This window comes from Chlorocebus sabaeus, chromosome 6, assembly GCF_047675955.1.
Source record: "Chlorocebus sabaeus isolate Y175 chromosome 6, mChlSab1.0.hap1, whole genome shotgun sequence".
NCBI lineage: Eukaryota > Metazoa > Chordata > Mammalia > Primates > Cercopithecidae > Chlorocebus > Chlorocebus sabaeus.
Window position 1 is genome coordinate 18,940,952 of NC_132909.1, and position 21,330 is coordinate 18,962,281.

Below are 21,330 nucleotides of genomic sequence, written 5' to 3' on the forward strand. Positions count from 1 at the left end.
CCAGCTACTCAGGAGGCTGAGGCAGGAGAATCATTTGAACCCAGGAGGCAGAGGTTGCAGTGAGGCGAGATCAAGCCACTGCACACCAGCCTGGGCGACAGGGTGAGACTCCATCTCAAAAAAAAAAAAAAAAAAAAGAAAGCAAAGACCTTTGTTGCCACAGGCATTAAGGATAGTGTTTGTGTAAATGGTGTCTCCAGTCTCCCACGACACTCACTGACCCACTAATCTGTGACACCAAGCAAGCACTACTGGGATTCGGCTTTCCTAGTACTGTCAATTAAAGGTTGAGACAACAAAGCCTTTGCAGACTGGGATGGCTATTGAGACCAAACTCTCTTGAGAGCTGGCACGAGTGGACAAAGAGAATGCTGCTTGTCACTCCGCATTGTGGGCCTCCAGCCTATTTGACTGGCTGGCTGACACAAGCCGACACCTGCACCCTCAGCTGGCAGAGGCCAGAGTGTTCCCACTGATGGAAAAGCCAAACTCTCAGGACATAAAACAAGACCCAAGGAGCACCTCATCTGGTTTTTGTCTTGGGGACCCATAGCAAAATTAGTCTGAACAGACGTTGGTCTGCTGAGAAGTGTGAACTCACCAGTGTTCTTGTCCTGTGATTCTCTTCTGTATGACACGACACAAAAGACACAGACATGGGAAAATAATGACCATCTCTGGGAGGGGAGGAATCAGAAAACAAGAATACCACCCCCCACCACCAAAAAAAATAACCAAACAAAAAGCCAGAGTTATTATACAAGAACTAGTTCGTACACATTTTCTCCTGCTAATCCAAACTTAGAAAAGGGAAAAAGACAAAGAGACCCTTACCTATCTTGGTTCTGCTGGGCTCTACAGGCAGAGATCTGGGGGGCTAATGTGGTAGGAAACCTTAGCTGTGGCCAGTGTTTGGTCAGGCATGCCAGGAGCCTGCTGCTGAAGCAGTCTCAGCGTAAAAAGTGAGAGATGCCCCACGTTGGGCACCAGAAACTGGAAGGTTGTGAGAAATGGCTTCCCGCTACCCGTTTTTTGTTGTTGTTGTTGTTTTTGAGACAGAGTCTTGCTCTGTTGCCCAGGCTGTAATGCAGTGGCACGATCTTGGCTCACTGCAACCTCTGCCTCACAGGTTCAAGCTATTCTCCTGCCTCACCCTCCTAAGTAGCTGGAATTACAGGCACATGCCACTATGCATTGCGATTTTTTTTTTTTTTTTTTTTTGAGTCTCCCTCTGTCGCCCAGGCTGGAGTGCAGTGGTGCGATCTCGGCTCACTGCAAGCTCCACCTACCGGGTTCACACCATTCTCCTGTCTCAGCCTCCTGAGTAGCTGGGACTACAGGCACCTGCCACCACTCCTGGCTAACTTTTTGTATTTTTAGTAGAGAGGGGGTTTCACCGTGTTAACCAGGATGGTCTCGATCTCCTGACATCGTGATCCACCCGCCTCGGCCTCCCAAAATGCTGGGATTATAGGCATGAGCCACTGTGCCCGGCTCCTCCCGCCACCCTTCTAAATTCTTTGGCTGGTTTATACATTAAACCGATATAAGGCAGATTAACAGTAGCAAAAGGTCAAGCGTGGTGGCTCACACCTGTAATCCCAGCACTTTGTGAGGCCGAGGCGGGCAGATCATGAGGTCAGGAGTTCAAGACCAGCCTGGCCAACATGGTGAACCCCCATCTCTACTAAAAATACAAAAATTAGCCTGGTGTGGTGGCGTTTGCCTGTACTCCCAGCTACTCAGGAGGCTGAGGCAGGAGAATCACTTGAACCCAGGAAGCGGAGGTTATAGTGAGCCAAGATCATGTCATTGCACTCCAGCCTGGGCGACAGAGTGAGACTCTGTCTCAGAAAACAAAAAACAGTAGCAAAAAATTGCAGGGCATGGTGGCTCATGCCTGTAATCCCAGCCCTTTGGGAGGCTGAGGCGGGCGGATCTCTTGAGGTCAGGAGTTCGAGACCAGCCTGGCCAAAATCGCGAAACCCCATCTCTACTAAAAGTATAAAAATTGGCCAGGGATGGTGGTATGGCGGGCGCCTGTAATCCCAGCTACTTGGGAGGCTGAGGTGGGAGAATTGCTTGAACCTGGGAAGCGAAGGTTGTAATAAACCGAGATCGCACCACTGCACTTCAGCTTGGGCAACAGAGTGAGACTCCATCTCAAAAAAAAAAAAAAAAAAAAAATTACATACATACACGTGAGAGTCCCACAAAATATGAGATTCAAAGAAGGGTCAGAGGATTGAAGCTTATTATATAGCATCCTGACCTGCAGAAAAGAAGAGGGGCTTGGGGCTTCTGGGAGGTGGTGGTGACATAAGTTATGGGAGGGTGCAGGGATGAAGTGTATGGCGAATAAAAGTTGTTACGCAGATTGTCTCTTAGTTAAGAAAAGTTTTCCTAGAAGAACAGGTGACAGCCTGGGCATCATGTCAACCTCCAGTCTCCTCTCCTGTGATCTGAGCTCATCTTCCCTGATTGAGAAGATTCCTGGGGAGGGGATTCATGACAATGGAGTTCCTTTTGGAGGATCCAAGTACGGGTAGATAAGGGAAGGTCAGAGAAAGTCTCTGCATTTACTGTTTCCCGGAGTTACCTCCGTTTGAAGTAATCAGCATATCAAATGGGCATATATTGAGGTGGTGTGTCCTGAACTTTTTCACAGGCCTTCTACAGAATACATTGGTATCCAAGAGTCCTTGTCCTCATGAGCAAATGTATATTCTGGCTTGGAGGAGGACACAAAATAAACAACAAAAGTATCTTTTAGTGTTAAGTCCTAGGTAGAGGATTCAAATATGCTTACAAAGATAGTGACAGCATGGCCCTTTTAGACTCGGAGTGGCCAAGGAGAGCACTTAGGAGGTGAGATTTGGGTGTTTTGTTTGTTTGTTTCTTTTTTGAGACACAGTCTTGCTCTGTCACCCAGGCTGGAATGCAGTGGCGCCATTTCAGCTCAGTGCAACCTCTGCCTCCTGGATTGAAGTGATTCTCCCACCTCAGCCTCCAAGTAGCTGGGATTACAGGCACCCACCATCATGCCTAGCTAATTTTTGTATTTTTTTGTAGAGACAGGGTTTCACCATGTTGGCCGGGCTGGTCTGGAACTCCTGACCTCAGGTGACCCGCCCGCCTTGGCCTCCCAAAGTGCTGGGATTACGGGCATGAGCCACTGCGCCCAAAGGTGAGATTTGGACAGAGTTGTGAAAGAGAAGAAAGAAGGAACCAGTCATGCCAAGATCAGGATCAGGGACATGAAGAGTCCAGCCAGAGGAGACAATAAGTTCCCAAATGCCCCAAGGCTTGTCTTTTTGGAGGGGCAGAGGGGAGGTATGTGTGTCTGGAACATGGGCCAGGGACAAGAGTAGTTTGCGATGAAGTTAGAGAAACAGGCAGGTACAGATCATATACAGCCATGAAGACCACAGTGAGGCCTTTGGCTTTTCCATGTGGGATTGGAAGCCATCTATGTGTTGGAAGCAGATTGATAAAGGTGTTCGATCTTATTGATCAAACAGGTGGCTCATGCCTGTAATCCCAGCACTTTGGGAGGCCGAGGCAGGAGGACTGCTTGAGGCCAGGAGTTCGCGACCAGCCTGGGCAAGATGGTGAGACCCCCCCCATCTCTAAAAAATTTAAAATTTAGCTGGGTAGGCCGGGTGCAGTGGCTCACGCCTGTAATCTCAGGACTTTGGGAGGCCGAGGAGGGTGGATCACTTGAGTTCGGGAGTTCGAGACCAGCCTGACCAACATGGAGAAGCCCCATCTCTACTAAAAATATAAAATTAGCCGGGCATGGTGGCCCATGCCTGTAATCCCAGCTACTCAGGAGACTGAGGCAAGAGAACAGCTTGAGTCCAGGAGGTGGAGGTGGAGGATGCAATGAGCTGAGATCACGTCATTGCACTCCAGCCTGGGCAACAAGAGCAAAACTTCATCTCAAAAACAAAAACAAACAAACAAAAAAATTAGCTGGGCATAGTGGTGTGCGCTTGTGGTCCCAACTACTCTGGAGTCTGTGGTGGGAGGATTACTTGAGCCCAGGAGGTCAAGGCTGCAGTGAGGTGTATTCACACCACTGCATTCCAGCCTGAGAGACAGAGTGAGACTCTGTCTCAAAATAATAATAAAGAAAAAAGAGGCTGGGCTTGGTGACTCATGCCTGTAATCCTAGCACTTTGGGAGGCCGAAGCAGGTGGATCACCTGAGATCAGGAGTTCAAAACCAGCCTGGCCAACGTGGCGAAACTCCGTCTCTACTAAAAATACAAAAGTTAGCCGGGGATGGTGGCGGGTGCCTGTAATCCCAGCCACTTGGGAGGCTGAGGAAGGAGAATTGCTTGAACCCTGAAGGTGGAGGTTGCAGTGAGCCAAGATCACACCACTGCACTCCAGCCTGTGTGACAGAAGCGAGACTCCATCTCAAAAAAAAAAAAAAAAAAAAAAGAGAAAGAAAAAAGAGCAGAAAAAGCGTCATCCCAAGGTCTACACAAAGTGTACTAGCCTAGCATGACCACTTAAATATTTGTTGTTTTTGTTTGAGTAGTTGGGACCATGGGTGTGTGTGACTGCACCCAACTAATTTTTTTTTTTTTTTGTATTTTTTGGTAGATAAGGGGTTTTGCCATGTTATCCAGGCTGGTCTTGAAGTTTTAAGTTCAAGCAATCCTCCTGTCTCGGCCTCCCAAAGTGCTGGGATTACAGGCTTGAGATGCCGCACCTGGCCTTAAACGTTTCGAGAATCTCCGATATATTAGAAAATTGAATGTGCACTGTGTCTTCCGTTACAATTTTTGAAAAAGAAACAAATTTTAAAAAAGGAAATCGGAACCAACATGTGCGGAGTCCCTGATGCTTATACGTACTTCTGCCAAATGTATTAGTAACATTACTCTGAAAGGATCTTCCTAACACAGTAGTATCTGGGGGAGGCAGCAGGGAGTGGACTTTGTAGATTCTGGCTCGGGAATCAAATATATGATTTTGACATTTCTTTATAATGTGGGAAACTTTTAAATATTTTACTTATTTATTTATTTGTTTGTTTATTTTTTGAGCTAGAATCTCGTTCTGTCACCCAGGCTGGAGTGCAGTGGCACAGTCTTGGCTCACTGCAACCTCTGCCTCCTGGGTTCAAGTGATTCTCATGCCTCAGCCTCCCAGTAGCTGGGATTACAGGTGCCCACCACCCCCCGGGCTAATTGTTGTATTTTTAGTAGAGAGAGGGTTTCGCCATGTTGGCCAGGCTGGTCTCTAACTCTTGACCTCAAGTGATACTCCTGCCTCGGCCTCCCAAAGTGCTGGGATTACAGGTATGAGCCACTGTGTCCAGCCTAAATATTTTAAATAAAAAATAAAAATGGGGCTGGGTGTGGTGGCTCACGCCTGTAATCCCAGCACTTTGGGAGGCTGAGGCGGGTGGATCACGATGTCAGGAGATCGAGACCATCCTGGCTAACACGGTGAAACCCTGTCCCTACTAAAAATACAAAAATCAGCCAGGCGTGGTGGTGGGTGCCTGTAATCCCAGCTACTCGGGAGGCTGAGGCATGAGAATTGCTTGAACCTGGGAGGTGGAGGTTGCAGTGAGCCAAGATTGCACCACTGCACTCCAGCCTGGCGACAGAGTGAGACTCCATCTCAAAAAAAAAAAAAAATATATATATATGTATAAATATATATATGTATATATATTTTGTGACTAGTTCCCACAGCTTGTCCAGTTGCCGTCGATAAGGAGATTCCTCTGTGAGAAGCCTTGGAATGGACTCCTGGGCCTGATTTCTGCTCCCTGGGCACAGAAGGGGGCTTTAAGGAGATGTCCTCTCCAACCCTTAGGGCAAGATCCCTCATCATTTTCTTTTTTCTGAATCAAGAGACCTTTGAACAGCTTTTAATAAGTTACTGGCCCCCTCTACCCAGCAAAGTGCATTTACAGTCTATATTTATAGTTATGGGGAGAGACTAGATTAAGATGGAAGAGAATGGGGTGAGGTTGTAGGGAATTTTCTCCTGGTTCACACTTTCTTTCTTTTCTTTCCTTTCCTTCCTTTCCTTTCTTTTCCCTCCCCTCCTCTCCCCTCCCCTCCTTTTGACGGAGTTTTGCTCTTGTTGCCCTGCAACCTCCGCCTCCCAGTTTCAAGCAATTTTCCTGCCTCAGTCTCCCAAGTGGCTGGGATTACAGGCACCTGCCACCATGCCTGGCTAAAATTTTTTTGTTTTGTTTTGTTTTGTTTTTTTGAGATGGAGTCTCACTGTGCCACCCAGGCTGGAGTGCAATGGCGCAATCTCGGCTTACTGCAACCTCTGCCTCCCAGATTCAAGTGATTCTCCTGCCTCAGCCTCCTAAGTAACAGGCGCCCGCCACCACACCCAGCTAAATTTTGTAGATTTTTGTATTTTTAGTAGAGATGGGGTTTCACCATGCTGGCCAGGATGGTCTTGAACTCATGACCTCAGGTGATCCACCTGCCTCTGCCTCCCAAAGTGCTGGGATTACAGGTGTGAGCCACTGTGCCCAGTCGCCTGGATCGATCACTCTTGATGCTGAAATGGAAAGGGTCTCACTATGTTGCCCTGCCACAAGATTCAAGGTGGCCCTCAAGTTTCACCCTTGATGCTGAAAATAGAGAAAGGGTCTCGCTATGTTGCCCAGGATGGCCTTTGAGGCCCCCCAAAGATAACTAAGCCATTTGCAGAAGTAACATAGGGCACAGAAGTAGGGCCAATACTTTTCCATTTTCCAGCATGAGATGAGTTAAGAGCACAGGCTCTGGTATCAAACTGTCTGGGTTCAAATACTGTCTTTGTCTTTAACATGTCCTGGGAACTCAAGCAAGGCCCTTAATATACTGTTACATTTAACCTCCAGAGTTACTGTGTAGATAGATAGCAACAGGATAGCATTGGTGGGAGTGTGTGAACACACAACTCAGTCTGTAACAATTGCTAAATAAATTATATTATTACTGTTGTAATAGAATAAAGAAAGGCAAGCTCAGAGAAGTGAAGTGACTTTGACAAGGACACAAACAAGTTATGATTATAACCTGGGCCTACTCATCTCCTACTCATCAAACAACGCTAGGGGGCTGTTTACCCCCCTAACTAATGTTTTACAAACTACAAGGCACAACCAGAAAATCAGTTCAGCGGGTTGCAGAATTGAAATAAATAGAATATTAAGGGCCGGGCGCACTGACTCACGCCTGTAATCCCAGCACTTTGAGAGGCTGGGATGGGCAGATCATTTCAGGTGAGGAGTTCGAGACCAGCCTGGCCAACATGGTGAAACCGCGTCTCTACTAAAAATTCAAAAATTGCCAGGCGCAGTGGCTCAAGAAAGAAACTCAGTTTCAAAAATAAATAAATAAAAAATAAAAATACAAAAATCAGCCAGGTGTGGCTTTGGGAGGCTGAGGCAGGTGGATCACGAGGTCAAGAGATGGAGACCATCCTGGCCAACATGGTGAAACCCCGTCTCTACTAAAAATACAAAAAGATTAGCTCGGCGTGGTGGCGCATTCCTGTAATGCCTCTACTGAGGAGGCTGAGGCAGGAGAATTGCTTGAACCTGGGAGGCGGAGGTTGCAGTGAGCCGAGATGGCGGATGGCACCACTGCACTCCAGCTTGGGCAACAGAGCGAGACTGTGTCAAAAAAAAAAAAAAAAAAGAATATTAGGCCAAGTATGGTGGCTCACATGTCTAATCCCAGCTCTTTGGGAGGCTGAGGTGGGTGGATTGCCTCAGTTCAGGAGTTTGAGACCAGTCTGGGCAACATGGTGAAACCCTGTCTCAACCAAAAATACAAAACAATTAGCTGGGCATATATCTGTGGTCCCAGTACTTGGGAGGCTGAAGTGGGAGATGGCTTGAGCATGGGTGGTGTCAGTTGCAGGTGAGCTGAGATCGTGCCACTGCATTTCAAGCTCGGTGACAGAGGGAGTGAAACCCTGTCTCAAAAAAACAACAAAAAACCAAAACCAAAAGCAGAAAGAGCCGGGCGCAGTGGCTCACGTCTGTAATCCCAGCATTTTGGGAGGCTGAGGCAGGTGGATCACGAGGTCAGGAGATGGAGACCATCCTGGCCAACATGGTGAAACCCCGTCTCTACTAAAAATACAAAAAAATTAGCTCAGCGTGGTGGCGCATTTCTGTAATCCCAGGTACTCGGGAGACTGAGGCAGGAGAATTGTTTTAACCTGGGAGGTGGAGGTTGCAGTGAGCTGAGATCTTGCCACTGCACTCCAGCCTGGAGACAGAGCGAGACTCCATCTCAAAAAAAAAAAAAAAGAGAGATGGAGAAAGCCATTGCCCTTGACTACCAGTGCTGCAAGGAGTTCATACACAAGCACATGGGTGGTTTCAGTGAGATCTCAGTGTGTCATAATTAAGTGCCCTAGGAGGGGCTAGGATTCAAGTTGGCCCAGGGGAGACTTTAGACGTAGGGGAATGGCCTGTTCAGCTGTTCAGCTGACAGGAGAGAAAGGAGAGAAGAGGGTTGGTCACAGTAACGTTGAGTCTAGATTAGGGCAGAAGGGCTAATTCTTGAAACAAACATTCTGCAAGAGCCCATTCTGGGCAATGTTGGATACACACTGATGTCTGAGACAGTCTTGGTCTCTTCCTTTACTGGGTTTCCTATGCAGTCCTCACTAAACAGACCTGTCACCAGACAGTAATAGATGAAAATGGTTAGGGCTGTGAAGTGGGGCGGGGGGCATTGGTCAGAGTTATTAACACCGACTGATGGGGAAGACCGTGAATTAGGAATACTGAGCAGCAAGTTCCAAGCTAGAAACCAATTAAGATAGGGCTAGTTCCAGCAGTAGGTTTACCTCTCGGAAAACGAAAGCCCACTCCAGCCTGGAGACAGAGTGAGACTCCATCTCAAAAAAAAAAAAAAAAAAAAAAAAAAGGCAGGATTTGCCCAAAACACAGACTGAGGTGGACCCAGGATTCAACTCTCAGCCAGGCATTTTTCTCACTTACTAATGCATACAATTGCCAAGCTATATGGCATACTGGAACCCAAATTCAGGAGGCAGCACAATCCCCTACAAGAGAGGAGGGGCTGGGAGGCAGATGCCTCACAGCTGTCCAGTACAACTAGCTAATATACAGATCAGGATCTGTGCAAAGCTCTTTTCTTGCAGGGTGATTTTTTTTTTTTCTTTTTTTGAGACGGAGTCTTGCACTGTTGCCTGGGCTGGAGTGCAATGGCACGATCTCGGCTCACTGAAACCTCCGCCTCCTGGGTTCACGCGATTCTCCGGCCTCAGCCTCTCAAGTAGCTGGGATTACAGGCACCGCCACGCCGGGCTATTTTTTTTTTTTTTGTATTTTGAGTAGAGACGGGGTTTCACTGTGTTGGCCAGGCTGGTCTCGAACTCCTGACCTCGTGATCCGCCCGCCTTGGCCTCCCCAAGTGCTAGGATTACAGGGGTGAGCCACCGCGCCCGGCCGCAGGGTGATTTTAAGGCCTTTATGGGCCTTATAAAATGTTATATCCCAGATTCACTGGAATATGTACGATGAGAGCAGGTGGCATTAATATTTTGCAGTCATGAACTAATTTGTAAAAACCGTTTTGTTTACATTAAAATAGTTCAAAAGCCAGCGACACAAGGATGATTGTTTCCATTTAGCAGATGTGGATACTGAGGCACAGAAAACGGTCAAGCCTTCTGCCCACAGTCACCAGAAAGAAGGAAATTCAAATCTCGGGTTGTGTGGCTTCAGAGCCTGAGCTCAACCATGACGAGTTCACTGAAAAGGAAACCCCTCCTAACTAACTCCCGCTCCGGATTCCTTTAAGAACACAGAACGAAGTAAAACAAGATCAAAGCGTATGTAAATACGGACTAGAGGCTGCCGGGAAATAATCTCTGCGGTGAGTCCCTAGGGAAAGCAGGCGTCGGAGTCCTACTGCGCCTGCGTAACCCCACCTCGGCTTTCCGCCCCACGCTTTAGCGAGGCCCATCTCTAACCCACACAGGCCCAAAGTTGTCTAATGTGCGCAGGCGCCCTGCTGTGAGCCCGCCTCCTTCTCTGCCCTGCGCTTGCGCTATTGCTCTCTCAGAGTTCGTCTCCGGCTCTTTGTACGTCACTTCCTGTTTGTGGCGCGAGAGGGCGGTATTTCCGTCCAGAGGGTGGGAGGGGGCGGTAAGCGGGGGCTGGGGGGAGGGGGAGGGGGCGGGGGGGCCGCGCCGCGCGAGCCGTTGGGCCTGGCTCGGAGAAGGCGTCGCCGCCGCCGCTGCGGGCGCCGTAGCCACTGCCGGGAAACACAAGGAACGGGAACCAGCGCAGCGTGGCGATGGGCGGGGGTAGAGCCCCGCCGGAGAGGCTGGGCGGCTGCCGGTGACAGGTGAGTGCGCCAGCGCGTGTCCCCGAGCGCCCTCCCCTCGCGATGGTCGCGTCCGGGCCCCCCGCGGTGCCGCGATGGGCTGTACCACCCGTGCCCGCCGGGGGGACCGCGGCCCTCGAGCCCCCCCTTCCGGAGCTGACTGGGGGTGGCCGAGCGGGGGCGGTGGGACCAGCCGCGGGGGGCCGGGGGAGGTGGCGGCGGGCCGTACCACTGAGGCGGCGAGGGGAGCGCTGCGAGTGTGTGGGACGGGGAGCGCAGGCCCCAGCGTGCGCGGGCCGGGGGCTGGACCCGTGGGGCGCGGCGGGCAGATCGAGCCTGGCGTGCGCGGGCTAAACTATCGAGGGGGCGCGCCGCATCAAGTGTAGAGGGCTGTACCTTTTTGGCGCTGTGGAAGCCGTTGCTGTGCTGTATTTACAGGGGTGGGGGCTTCTTGGGAGCATGCTTCCCGAAGTGTGGCTGGGTAGTATCACCACGGCGTTGGGGGAGCCCTGCTTAGAACGTAGGGGAGCCCAAATCAGAGGAGGACTGTGATGTTTGTGATCTTTAAGGGACTGGGACGGGGCGGGACAGGCCCTAGTGGATTTTAGGGGCGTATTTTGGGAGGACTGTGATTCCGATTGGTGAGAAGGGGTTTCTGTTTCTTGTATTTGACGTGTGTGGGGTTGGGGGTTTACACTGAGCTCAGCCTTTATTGAACTTCTTAACGACTTTGGAGGGAACGTCATGGTTACTGGGGTGCTTTGGACCACGGAGGTGCTGCTCTGGATTCCATTACCCTCTCAGATTTTTCACCAGGCAGTAACAGTTCTTTCCTTCCATAGGGGAGGGAGGAAAGGTGCGTTGGAAGTCACTGAAGTTGTCTGAGCTTTAGGCTTCACATTCGGAAGAGGAAGAGGGATTAGGCTTGGATTTGAGGAGCCGTGCCCCTGGACCAGCTTGTTAAAACTTGGGAGGAAGGAGTGTTTGGGGGAACACCTCTTCCCCCCGGGAAAGCTTTCTGGGGGCATCTTGATCTTAGGATTGTGAGGACTTCTTCTCATTTGGAGACCTCTTGGGCTCAGCAAGATGCCTGGGCTGGAGTAACTAGGGTCACCAATGGGCTGCTTTTCAACCTCATCCACTCCTACTTTTCCAGAGAAGCAGGAGTTCACTCGTGGGCTGACCTTGGTTGGCAGTGGATGTGAAGGGTCCAGGAACCAACGCAGACCATGACATGCTCCTCTGTCGCTGGCCACGAAGCTGTTTGTGTCTCCCGGTTACCAGATCAGTCACACATCATGTTTACACTCCCCACCAAGGCAGTAACAGTTGGCCTTGCAGTGAGGCCGGGAGCTGTTTTCCCAGCTGTTCCTCTTTGCATGGGCCAAGGGGACTTGGAGGGGGGTGCCCCTGGCCCAGCCTGGCCCAAGGAGGAAGGCTGCTCTGAAGGGCTTCGGACAGTCGATCCCCCGTTGATCTGGTGTCTTATTGTGGTCCGTGGACTGGTGCTGGGAGTAGCCAGCCCCAGAGGTCTGTGGCCAGTGTCCCTGCTCCCTAGGCCAGATCATGACCTTGGCTTGCCCTGTAGCCTTTGCTCTGGGTCTGGAGTTCCCGGAGGACTGGCTGCAGTCCCTGATTGACCCAGCAGACCTGGGCTGGTGATGTGGTCGGAGGGGGCAGACGTTTGTCCCTAGTCCGCAGCAGTGACTTCCAAGCTGACTGTCTTCCGTGCCCTGTGGTTCCTGGAGAGAAAGGTCCCACAGTCTGTGAGGCAGCGGGGGCTCTGTTATTATTTTTCTCCACTAGGGTTTTGTTTCTCTGGTCCTCTCCTGCCAGCTTTTAGAGGCTTTGCCTGATAGGGCTAACAGCGGCAGTGAAAACAGTAATCACGAAATTGATGGCTGATAGTAACTGAGTGCATTCTCTGGGCCACACATTGTTTGGAATGCTTCTTAGAGATAAACTTGCTGAATACTTGAATTCTAGAGCGGTAGGCGCTGTTGTTATGCTTTCCCTTTTAGATGAGAAAACAGCAGCTCAGAGAGGCAAATTATTTCCAGAGCTAGTGGATGCCCAGTGTTTATAGCATTCACCCCATGCCAGGCGTGTGACAGGGCTTTTGCACATGTGACCTCACTTAAGTCTCAAAACGTACCTGTGGTTAGGCCTATTTGGTGGAGAGCTACAAGCTAATTAGAAGTGTGATACCATTTTACAGATGAGGAATCATTTCACTCACTGTGAAGTGTAAAGATTTCCCTGAGGTCTCATAGCTGAAGTGGTAGAGGTGTGATGTGAGCCCTTGGCCCACCTTGGCCTCAGATCCTCTTGTCAAGGAGAAACTGGAGCAGTGGCTTTTGTCTGTGAGCATATACTCTGCCCAGCCCTGTGCTTCGGGTTTTATATGGTATTTGTGTCTTTTTTTGCAGCCTGAAATTGAAGTTCAGAGGAAGAATTGCCTTCCCCCAGGTCTTATCAGACCATATGGGCGCCAGGGTGGGATTTGAACCCAGGTCACTGAGCCCCTAGTGCCATGCATTCGTTGCTCACCAGGTTCCAGGCTGGGTGAAAGGAAGAAAAGACATAGGATAGAGTCACTTCTGTCCTCTGTCCTCCACCTATAGAGGTGATTATCCTATGTCTTTCCTTCCTGTCACCCCTGAGTCTCAGGCTGCCCTGAGCACCTCTGCCTGCAGCCAGTCCAGCAGTTCTTGGTCCCTCCTCAGGGTGGAGCCAGGGCATCCTTTAACCCTGGGCAGGTGTGTGCTGGGAGAAGACGACAGCAAGAGAGCCATGCGGGAGGTGACACAGCTACCAGGGACCTGCGTTGGGTAGCGGCAGGATGGAGAAGTGGGTTCTAGCTCTGTGGCCTCAGACCACACTGTTCACTCTCATACATTGGTCTCAGAAGGACACCCACCTTGGGCTGTTGTGAGGATTAAATGAATTAATCCACGAGAAGCTCCTAGAATGGTGCCTGGCACTGTATAAATCTTGGTTGGCAGTCATGATTATGTTATGGAACTGAGGCATCCAGCCTCCCCCACCCCCTACTTTTGGTCCCCTTGAGCATTCCAGGATCCAGCTCCCCAGCCTGTCCCAGCTAGGATCCAGAACTTCGATGTTCTGGTTTCCAGCCTCTGTAAAGAGCTGCATGGAAGCGAGTGAGAGCACAGGGTTCAAATCCAGCCCTGCCACTCCATGGTTGTGTGATCTTGAGCAGGCTCCCCAACCCTTCTGAGCTCATTTCATCATCGGTGTCATGGGGAGGATGATAATTCCCACGTGATAGGATTATTGTGAAGGTTGAGTGGATTAATTTGTGGGAAGCATTCATAACTATGCTGGCATACAGTAAGTCTACCTGAAACGTCCCCTACTGAGAAGAGTGCCTGACACATGGTGAGCCATTGGTATATCTTAGCAATTGTAATTCTTAGTATTTCTGCCAGGACTTTGAAGGCCCTTGCCAGTTCACAGAACCGTGTCAGAGAGCACTAGGAGGAAATCAGGGCTGAAATTAGCATCTCAGTTTTCCAGATGCAGAAACAGAGGTCGGAGGAGACATGCAATCAAGACAGAACTGACAAGGGCAGCTCCCGGGCCCACTCCGCTTCTACACAGTGGCTTTGCAGCCCTGAGCCCCTGCAAGGTAGACACATTTGAGTCTTTTCAGAGGTCAGGCTCTGCTTTTTTTCTTTTTTCTTTTGAGACAGGGCCTCACTCTGTCACCCAGGCTGGCGTGCAGTGGTGTGATCACAGCTCACTGCAGGCTTGACTTCCTAGGCTTAAGTGATCCTTCCACCTCGTACTCTTGAGTAGCTGGGACTACAGGTGCATGCCACCATGCCCAGTTAATTTTTAAATTTTTTTGTGGAAACGTGGGTCTTGCTGTGTTGCCTAGGCTAGTCTTGAACTCCTGGGCTCAAGTGATCCTCCTGCCTCAGTCTCCTGAGTAGCTGGGACTATAGGTGCATGCCACTGCCCCTGGCCACCACAGCTCGCAGTTCCAGGAGTGGCAGGAAGGCTGGGCTTGGGCAGGAGAGCAGCAGAAGTACCTGCAGGGGTTGGCAGGGGCTATGCTGCACTGGCCTGTGGGCCTGGGTGAGAGGCGAGGATGGATCCTAAGGGTATTGTGGAGCCGAGGAAAAGGTTTCACTCACCCACCACCATTTACTGAGCGCCTCCTGTGTGCCAGCGTTGCATCAGTACTGGAAATACAGCAGTGTGCTTGTCAAAGTCCCTATTCTTGTGGGGCTGAGGGAGGCCAACCCGAAACAGGTGAATAAGCAAGGAGCCGGTTAGAAGAGGAGGTGCTAGGCAGCGAATTCAAATCGGGTGACAGACTGGGCACTTCTTTAGATGCATGCGGCTGCGTGGAGGGCCTCTAAGCTGATCCCAGTTTGGCAAGGTGAGGCAGTCATGTGGGATGGGAGGAGAAGGAACAGCCATCCAGGTGGAGGGAACCATAGTGCAAAGGTCTGAAGGGAGGACAGAGCTTGGTGAGCTGCAGGGACAAGCCTCACGGAGGCCTGTGTGGCTTGGCAGAGCGAGGGAGCAGGGAGGAGATGAGTCCAGGGGCTGTGGGGCAGGCAGGGCCCTGTCACTGGGAGCCTTGTGGACTGTCTGTGAAGGAGTTTGGAATTTCAGCAGGAACAGCCTGGTCAGATTTAGGGTGTTAGTAGGTAACACAGGAGAGGGTCACAGGCTCCTGCCTGGGGGGGTGGGTAGATTTAACTGAGCGGAGCAGGGCGTTTCACAGGCCTCCCACTTCCCCTCGGGTAGCATCACTGCCTTACAGCCAGCAAAGGCCCGAGGGTTGCCTCCCTCTCCTGTGGTTTTCACACCGTGTTCCCCAGAGCCCGTGGCTGTTACTTTTAGGGAAAGAGGAGGGGAGGCTCGTTGGGCTGATTTCTCTGCCCTTCCCTCCCCAACCCAACCAACCGGACTAATACTGAATAGCAATGCAGAGCAGCAGTCACACCTGATACAGACAGCACCCGCTGACCCTACGTCCACGCTACCGTGGGCCTGCAGGCCTGCGCCATTCCCGGTGCTCCTCTGGAATTGGAAAGAGCAGGTCTTGTGACTGGCGCCCAGCACCCAGGTCTCTGGTGGGCCTCAGGTGTGGTTGATATTACGAAGACAAAATAAATGAGGGCCAGGTTGAGAGTGTGGGCATGTTTCTCCACTGTAGCTGGGTGATCAGGGAGGACCTCCCTGAGGAGGTGACGTGTGGGCAGGGACTGGAGTGCTGTGAGAGAGCCATGGGAGTATCTGGGGGAAGACATGTTAGACCCGGGAGGAAGCTTCTCTGATTCCCGCCTTACAGCGGTGAGAACTGAAGCCTGGAGAGCCTCTGCAGCTTGTGCTGGATCCCCCAGCCAGGAAGTGTTGGGGACAGGCTATGAATCTGAGTCTCCAGAGATTCCCGCAGCACAGCTCAGTAGCCCCTGGTGAGTGTGACTTCTGATCCCACCCATGGGCTCACCCCTAAGGCTTAGTGCAGGAGCAGGCGCCCTGGCGTTTGTTTTTTTTGAGGTGTGTTCCAGGGTATCTTCCTAGAAGGAGCACAGTTCCTCAGAACAAATCTCTAGGGTCCCCAGAAACCCCCTGGGATGAGTTGGGATGGAAAGGAGTGTCTTTCAGACTTGAGCTTCAAGCCCCTGGAGGACCCAGGGACACCCCTCCCCGGGCCTCTCTTCAGCTTCCCAGAGCTCTCCGCGGAAGGCCCTCAACCACAGGCCTCCGGGCCGCACGGTGGGGTGGTTCCATGGCAGGATCTTCTGGATAGCCAGCCAAGCAGCGAGAGGCCCAACTCGGGGAGACAGCCTGGGAGCAGGACCAGGAGGGAGGGAGCGAGTGTGGGAGGGGTGCTGGGTGGGAGCTCAGCCTGGCCCCCTTGGGGCAAGACCCACTGCCAACTCGGCACCCACAGCAGGGCCCGGGTGCTCTGAGTTTGCCGAGTAAGGGACGGCAAGCCAGGCCGGCCAAGAGGAGACTGCATGTCAGAGGTCCCCGCAGGAGTTTCTTCAGCCCAGCCGTCCTGCCGGAGAAGCTCGTTCGCAGATGTTGTTTCTAAGGGTGAGGCCAGAAACCCAAGCCTGCCTTGGTTTGCCACTTCGTGAGCCCTTTCTGAATGGGCTGGGGTGGTTCCCGCTCCCTGGTTCTCCTCTCCAGCCTGGCTTCCAGTTCTTCATGGTCTGGTGGGTCATTGGTGTACTGTTACCCAGCTGGGGCTGCTGAGTGACCTGGTCCCGGGGGCAGCTGACATGGGTGAGAACCCTGCTCCTGGCACCCCTCTTGGTGGCCGTGGAACCCTGGGGCCTTATTTCATCTCCCTAAGGTGCAGTTTGCCCAGCTGTGAACGGGAACCTTCCTGCTGAGTGGGGTGGTGGGGAGGTTGCAGGGAGCTGCTGTGTTAGAAAGCACGGGCCTCCTGAGGAGGTGTGGGATGAATTTGGGCTGATGCTGCTTCTGGTGATTGCCAGACAGGACTGAAGGCACCTGAGAGCACAGAAAGGGCTCTGCGGGGCAGTGGGCACAGGCTTGTTGTTGGTCCTTGGGAGAGAGTGGTGGGGCCTGTTAGCTGATGGGAGGGCTCCAGACAGGAGTATGAATCATTCCCACCGCTGCACTCCTGCCCAGCCAGACACTGCGTATGAGCTCTACAGACCTGCACAGCAGCCTAGGAGGTGGGCAGTGTTAGCACCCCCATCTTGTAAATAGGAAACAGGCCCAGGGAGCCACATAGAATGTTGGGGTCATTCTTGTGAGTAGTTCGCCTCTGTGTGCTGGGCACTGCTGCAGAGCTTGAGGTGTCTGCTCTTACTCCTCTTCACCACAGCCTGGCAGCTTGCTGTCACGATTGTCCCCGTTTTACAGGGGAGGAAACAGGCATGGAGAGGTTGTTGGATTTGCCCAAAGTCCAGTAGGCATGACGGTTGAACCCTGCTCTGTCAGCGAAGCTGCCTTTTGAAGAATGCCTCATCTCCTTGTCCTGCCTGCTGTGACTGGAGTTGTCGCTGTTGTCATCAGAATTTCTTTCCTGGTTTCTCTTCTCCTAGACAGACCTGGCACAAAGTAGGCCTCAGTCATCTAGAAATGACTCCATTCCATGCCTGCTCGGGAGGTGGGATGTGGCTGCTGCTCTCCACCCCCAGTACCATGACCTTGGCCCCTCCTTTTCCCAGAGCCCAGGGGGAAGGGATGAGGATGGGAGGCACCCTGTCCCCGCTGCCCTGGGGGTCTGATTGCTGAACAGCCTCAGGAGCCGGCCCTTGGCTGTCCTTGGTCATTCGTGTATTCCATCCATCACCAAATATTGATTGAATAACTACTGTGTGCCACGTGTAGTTCTGGATGCGATCAGAGGTGGCAGAGAGGTTGTGTTGGCCTGTGAGTGCTTGGTGTGGCTGAAGGAGGGAACAGAGATCTAGCTGGATCTAGAGTGGAGAGAGGTTTGGGAAGGCTGCTGAGGAGCCCCTGTGATGTGAGAGCCCGAGGAGGTGGGCTGGACAGGGGTGCAGCCAGGTAAAGGCCGCAAGGGGTGGTGGAACAGCAGGCCCATGTGGTTGGAGCCGGGGGAGTGGGTGAAGGGGAGAGAGCAGGGTGGCAGGGTTCAGGGCCTAGGCTGTGGTGGGGAGCCAGGGCTTTATCCCCAAAGAGGAGGGACACAGGTGGGTGGGGAGGGACCTGTGTGGGAGAGAGCTGGCTGGATTCAGGTGGCAGCCAGGGATGGAGAAAGCAGACCATATTCTGCTTTGGAGAGAGGGTCCCCTAGAACCCAGCTTCTCAAACTGGTGTCCGAAGGCCTTGGGGGTTGGGAGGAGGTGTCTTCAGGGCGTTGACTCTTTTTAGCTGTGTGTTTTCATTTAGATGGTATTTTCAAAAAGTTAATAGGGGTATGTTGGAAATTATCGGGATAATTCCTTTAGAACCAAGTAGTGACAGCAGTAACCTTAGCTGCCACTCCATGGCTCTGACAGGCTCAGGATGGCCTCTCACTTCAGAGTCCTTTATGTAATTGCTACCCGTTTTTCAAGCACTGGCCTTGTCCCCAGCTGTATGTGAAGCCATCTCATTGGGTCCCCAGGACAACCCATGGTTATCAGAAAGATTATCTTTTTAAATTTTTCATTATTTTTTTGAGACAGGGTCTGGCTGTGTCACCCAGGCTGGAGTGCAGTGGCACCATCATGGCTAATTGCAGCCTTGACCTCACAGGCTCAAGTGATCCTCCCACTTCAGCCTCCTGAGTAGCTGGGACCATAGGCACGCACCATCACACCTGGCTAATTAAAAAAAAAATTTTTTTTAAATAGAGATGGGAATCTCCCTATTTTGCTCAGGCTGATCTTGAACTTTTGGGCTCAAGTGATTCACCTGCCTCAGCCTCCCAGAGTGCTGGGATTACAGGCGAGAATCACTGCACCTGGCCTACAAAACTTATTTTTTGAGATAACATAAACACGTGCTTGGGTAGATTGTTAAGATTCCATTCTACAGGCCAGGCACAGTGGTTCACACCTGTACTTTGGGAGGCCGGGGGGGGTGGTGGGGTGGATCACGAGGTCAGGAGTTCAAGACCAGCCTGGCAAGATGGTGAAACCCCATCTCTACTAAAAATACAAAAATTAACCAGGCATGGTGGTGGGTAATTTTTATCCCAGCTACTCGGGAGGCTGAGGCAGGAGAATCGCTTGCACCTGGGAAGCAGAGGTTGCAATGAGTCAAGATCTGGCCACTGCACTCCAGCCTGGCGACAGAGCGAAACTCTGTCTCAAAAAAAAAAAAAAAAAGATTCCATTTTACAGATGCGGAAGCTGAGATTCAGAGAACCTGTGTAGTGTGGAAGTGGTAGAGTCAGGATTTGAGTTGACTAGAGGTGTGAGTTTGGGCCTGAGTCCTGTTCCAGTTCCCCAGGTAAGGCGTTGGGATGCGGGAGAGATGGGGTATAGCATGGGAGCTTCTAGCCGGGCTGGGATGATCTGGCTCCTCTTGGGCCTGTGAGAGTCACACTCCCGCCTCCTGCCTTTAGGCTCCTGGTGCTTAAGCTTAATTAGCAGGGATTCTATAGAGCTGCACTCCAGAATGATAGCTACTAGCCATGTATGGACTTTTTTTTTTTTTTTTGAGACGGAATCTTACTCTGTCACCTAGGCTGGAGGGTGGTGGCGCGATCTTGGCTCACTGCAACCTCTGCCTCCCGGGTTCAAGCAATTCTCTGTCTCAGCCTCCCGAGTAGCTGGGATTACAGGTGTCCACCACCACGCCTGGCTAATTTTTGTATTTTTAGTAGAGACAGGGTTTCATCATCTTGGCCAGGCTGTTCTTGAACTCCTGACCTCGTGATCCACCCACCTCAGCCTCCCAAAGTGCTGTGATTACAGGCATGAGCCATCGTGCCCAGCCTCACATATGGCTTTTTAAGTTTTAATTAATTACAATTAAATAAAAGTAAAAAGTCAGTTCTTTAGTTGCACTAGCCATCGTTCAAACATTTAGTAACCACGTTTCCGTCGTTACGGAAAGGTCTGTGGGCTAGTTCTGCTCTGGTTGCGGCCCCTGTCCTGCACCCACTCGCTGTGACTGTGTGCATGTGACTCTCTCCCTGGGCCTCAGTTTTCCCATGTGAGGAATGGGGATAGTAACACAGGCTGGCTCTGAAGATGAACATTAATCCATGCCTGGCGCTTTGTGAGCACTCACTGAGTATTAGCCTTGATGCAGACCCACCGGTTTCTCCTTCTGCCACTGGGCCCCGTCCCGGAGCTCCCAGGGAGGTGGTGGCGATGCAGAACAACGTGGGTCAGGGACACCCCATGCAGTCCGACTGGAGGGCTCCCGCGCATGTGTGCACATCAGGGACGGTAAGGGAGGCTGGCCGGGATGGAGGAGGAGGTGACACAAGATGGGAGGTGGCCCTGTCTCTTGGGAGCAAAGGCAGAGGGAGGTGGAGGCCCCTAAGGGCTCGGAGGACAGGGGTCCGGGCTCCTTGGCTGTGTCCCTGCTGTCTCTCGCTGTAGGTATTCACCGAATCTCTCCCATTCTCGGTTTTCTCATCTGCTGCATACGGGTCCTCATGGTTCTCAACTGAGTCATGTGGTGAGCCCATCAGGCCAGTGCCCAGGGCTTATTCTGAGGACAGCTCCTGGAGAGGAAGGCTATCTCCCTAAGGACTCCTGCCCCACCCTGGGTACAAGGGGTTCCACCTGCTGCCCCTCCCCAACTCCCCAGCTCTCCTCAGGCTGAGAGTTCCCCTCTCACTCCAAATAAGAGCCACAGTGCTGACAGTGGCCCCCAAGGCCCTGCCCAGCGGTCCCCAGCTTCCTCTCTAGCTACATCTCCCAGCCCTCCCCTTCACCAGCTCCTGTGGGTGCCTCAGCCCTGCTCCTCCCCTGCCTGCCTGCAGTGTTCCTCCTCAGGTCTTCCCCTGGCTCTCTCACCTGCTTCCGGTTCTGCTCAGACTGCACAGCCTCACTGCGCCGTTCTGTCACCATCCTGTTTTAAATCGGAAACCCCTGCTCCCTTTCCCTGCACTGAATCTTCCGAGTGCTCCTTTTCTCCATGGCATTTGTCAGCTTTGGCTATCCTAATTTGTTTATATGTTTATTTTTTATTTTGCTGCCTGTTTCCTCATCCCCCCGGCTCCCCAATGGCAGGGAGTTCTGTTTTGGTCACTGCTGAATCCCTGGTGACCAGAGCAGTGATGACGCAGGGTTGGTGTGATATTTGTGGAATGAATGAATGCAGGACTTTTTGTTTTACCTTCACTTGGCACAAATGCTGTGGTTCTGTTCACCACTCCTGCCTTGAAATAATGAAAGCTATGGGCCCATCACTGTGCTGAGTGGAACTGGGGACACAATGGGGGCTAGGAGAGACTGTGTCCCTGCCTTGTGGAACTCACAGTCCAGTGGGAGAGGCGACATTACCCACATAGTCATGCAGGTGACAGAGGCAAGTGCTGTGAGGGGAAG

General features: G+C 51.8%; 1 protein-coding gene across 6 annotated transcripts in view; it reads left to right on the forward strand.

The window, feature by feature from the left end:
* The first annotated feature begins 10,188 nt into the window (after positions 1–10,188).
* AKT2 (AKT serine/threonine kinase 2) overlaps positions 10,189–21,330 on the forward strand; it is a 51,853-nt gene continuing 40,711 nt past the window's right edge. For 2 of the 6 annotated variants that reach the window (XM_073016440.1, XM_037991698.2), the window contains exons 1-2: positions 10,651–15,804; positions 16,287–16,432. The gene's annotated coding sequence lies outside the window, so the exon portion shown is untranslated. Of the gene's footprint in view, positions 10,370–10,650; positions 15,805–16,286; positions 16,433–21,330 lie in introns of those variants that run through there. The other 4 variants (XM_073016441.1, XM_007996832.3, XM_007996833.3 and 1 more) reach the window with 4 other exon arrangements.